This window comes from Panicum virgatum, chromosome 7K, assembly GCF_016808335.1.
Source record: "Panicum virgatum strain AP13 chromosome 7K, P.virgatum_v5, whole genome shotgun sequence".
In the NCBI taxonomy this organism is placed as follows: domain Eukaryota; kingdom Viridiplantae; phylum Streptophyta; class Magnoliopsida; order Poales; family Poaceae; genus Panicum; species Panicum virgatum.
In genome coordinates, this window is record NC_053142.1 from 44,432,994 (window position 1) to 44,436,420 (window position 3,427).

Genomic DNA, 3,427 nt, shown 5'->3' on the forward strand with positions numbered 1-3,427 from the left:
TATCTAGCTTCGAGTACGAGATCACAGGTTGCCACTGCTCAGCACGGCGATCACGGGTTTCCGAAATGTCGCATTTTTTGCCCAGACATACGTGACCCAATAGCAGTGCCCTTCCACCATTTCAAAAAGATGTGACAACACGGCAACCACTACAGCTCACCTTCAAAGCAGTCTCTCTGTCGAGGACGACGGACCTGTCATTCTACAGCGCAGGTCTGTGGTGTGTAGTGCGGAAGGCGGCATCTAGGCGCGATCGACCGAGCGGCATCAATGCAGCGCTGTGAGTCTGCATGCACAGAGATGCATCGAGTAGTCATTTCGAGAATCGAATCTAGCCTTTTCAGTGTTTGGTCAGCTAGCCTCTTCACTGTGTTGTCATGTAGGCTTTTTAGGTGCATTTACACTCCACACTCCGGGTATTAGACCTTTGTGCGCCTATAAATACTCCGAAGTTTGAGAACTCCCAGCAGCACTTAAACACCAAACCTCATTGTATACCCAATGTCTGGAGGTGGGTCTAGCGGGAAGAATTACTACGGTTTTGGGAAAGGAAAAGGGGGAAGAAAGGGAGACCCCATAATATGGGAGGGGCCTCTTGGACCTGATTCCTTTCCGGAACCAGTGTTTGAGTTTCCACCACAGCACAAGAGTGAATTTACCAATGAAACTCCTCTTCGACAATACGATAACCGTAGAGAACCGTGGCCAAAATGCAGACATGGTGAGGACAGCTTAGTGCAGATGTGCACCGACGGGATGGATGGCGGTCGGCGTTTCTTTAAATGTCCACACGCATGGGTAATACTCGGTTGTTTCATTTCTTTATCTTCAATGAGACACCTTACATGAAATTTGTTTTGCAGTCTTCCGATGCTCCAGAAAACTGTGGTTTTACTAGGTGGGTCGATCCTGCACCAATTGATTCTGTTCAGGAGTTCATCGAGTACCTCCAGATAAAGATCTTTGATCTGGAATGCAAGGTGAACCATTATGAGGAAGTGAGCGAGGGTAACAAAGATGACGAAGTTGATGATACCAGCAATGCTGCCGGTTCACAGGATGAACCATGCACTATTCCTTATTGCAACTGTCCTTGTCACAAGAAGAAGGGCCCTGCGCCTCCGGCACCACCGCCTGCACCACCTGCAATGGGTGCATACTGCGGAGAAGGCTCAACGCAGTTTGCTACGTGGGGGTACGGCTACTAGAACTACCCTAGTGCTAGTGACTTGCTGCATTGTTGTGTTTGTTCTGTTTTTTTTAAACTTACCTAATGCATGTTAGGTTAGTCCGGAATCTGTTTACCGTAGTTTGCAACGGGTTCTGCCATGCCACTGCATGTGTGATGTTTGTTTCATAATTGTTGTATTATGATGTAAAATTTGATGGTTCACATTATGTAATGCATTTCTTAGTTCTTATTTCTTATCGTTATATTAATTAAATGTGTGCTTTATAGTATTCTAGTCACATGAAAAGCTCCGAGGGCCATGTCTGTGCCCAGCAGAGGGCTAAGAGGGTCCGACACCCTAGTGCTTTTTATACACTTCAACGTTCGCCTCTGATCACTCTCGTATTTTCCATTACATACAATAGATGGTATGTTTATGCTTCGATGCTCCATTACGACTAAGTACGATTCAAACTCGACATTATGTACATGTCCAGTGAATGCAAGTTTGGTACGAGACATACATACAAGCAAAATACAACATTAACAATACTAAATGCGAATACATCTTAAACCGATGAACATCATATGTTATAGATCATGGCATGAAATCATCTAGGTCGTCATCCCAGTTGACAGATGGTGGTGCTGCAGGTGGTGTACTATGGCTCGACAAACCTCTTGGCTTTCCCTTTCTCTCTTTTCTGGATCTACGTTCATGTACAGGGGGAGGAACATCATGTGTTGGAGGCCATGGTTTGGGGGGCATGAAGTCATCCATGTCGTCATCCCAGTTAACACAAGTTTGTGCTGCAGGTGGTGCAACATGACTTGACGAACCTCTTGCCTTTCCCTTTGCCTCCTTTCTGATTCTAGGTTCATGTACAGGGGGAGGAACATCATGTGTTGGAGGCCATGGTTTGGGGGGCATGAAGTCATCCATGTCGTCATCCCAGTTAACACAAGTTGGTGGTTGAGGTGCTGAAGCATGACTCGACGAACCTCCGGGCATCTATTCTTGCGCAGGCCAAGTACTATCACCCGAAGATCTTATCCGCCTCCTTCGTCTAGTTTGCGGCATAAGTCCACCACTGAAGATACATACCAATTTACGGAAATTTGGTACCGTTTCGTTAATCAACTCCGTGTCCTCGGGGTAATCCTAGCATATAATTAAAAAACAATGTTACTGTTTCATAAATATGGATTCGAAATAACAGACGGGATTACAACTGAATGAGAGTTACCTTAATGTGCATCTCATACACCTCTGGCCGCATCCATATCTTACAAGCACTTTGTAAGAATCCAATGATATTAGGATGATTCGCTAGTTCACATACTCTCATGTATATCTTCCGACGTTCTAGCAGGTGTCCCTTTACATCTTGCGTCGTAATACCTCGAAATAATGTGAAATCTTTAAACTCTACTACTTTGGACAACACCATCTCTATCGTACCATCCGCTAACGGATCCAACTTCTTACTGATAACAAGATGGGTCATGATATCAAGTATTATACTAGATTTTTCTTCGGTCCATGAAAATCCTCCACAATTGTAGGCAGCCATTGCCTTATGCTGCAATATCAATAAGGTACTTTCATAATTCTATTATAATTCATAATTAATTTAAAAACAAGTATGTAATAGTACTGAAATTGTAATACTAAACGAGTGTTCTAAAGCACCAAATCTAATTCAGCTAATCCACTAATTAAATTTAATTGTTATACAATATCAATGGATTCATACGGAAGTTACCGGTAGATCACAAGTACGCAATTCGGCAGAGCTTCGCCGTTTTTCTTCTCCTCACCCCTCTCTTTTTTTCTGAAATTTTTGGCTCAAATGACAAAGGGAATGACGGCATATGGCGGCCAGGGCTTATATAAGGGGAGGGGACCCTGTCGCCCCCCCCAACGGGTGACAGGCCCCTGTCGCCCCAGGGGTGGGCGACAGGCCCCTGTCGCCCGTGGGGGGGGGGGCGACAAGCCCTTTTTTTTCCATGGACCTCATTGCGAATTTGAAGAATAAAAATTAAACTTAAGGCATGTCGCCCTATGGGGGGCGACCGGGGGGTATTTTTGAAATATTTCAAAACAGACATATATTTTTGAAATTTTTATTTTTTAAAATATAAAAAAGAAAAAACGGCTTCAGATTTGGCAGGCCGAGGCCTTTGACCGCCGGGACGCAAAACCTATGCATCTTTTGGAAGTTTTTTCCCAACATAACTTCCAGTGTTTGAGAT